We start from the raw sequence: 262 nt of genomic DNA, 5'->3' as shown, positions 1-262 counted from the left end.
TTTTTCTCTTTCTTTTTCTTTCTTTCTGTCTTTTTTCTTTTTTCTTTCTCTTTCTTTCCTTCTTTTTTTCTTTCTCTTTTTTCTTTCTTTTTCTTTCTTTCCTTCTTTTTTCCTTTCTTTTTTTCTTTTTTCTTTTTTCTTTTTTCTTTTTTCTTTTGTCTCTTTCTTTCTTTTTCTTTCTTTCTGTCTTTTTTTTCTTTCTCTTTCTTTCCTTCTTTCTTTTTCTTTCTTTCTTTCCTTCTTTCCTTCTTTCTTTTTTTTT

The sequence above is a fragment of the Corapipo altera genome, unplaced genomic scaffold (genome assembly GCF_003945725.1).
Source record: "Corapipo altera isolate COAL_440 unplaced genomic scaffold, ASM394572v1 0, whole genome shotgun sequence".
Taxonomy (NCBI): domain Eukaryota; kingdom Metazoa; phylum Chordata; class Aves; order Passeriformes; family Pipridae; genus Corapipo; species Corapipo altera.
Note: the sequence above shows the minus strand (reverse complement) of the source record.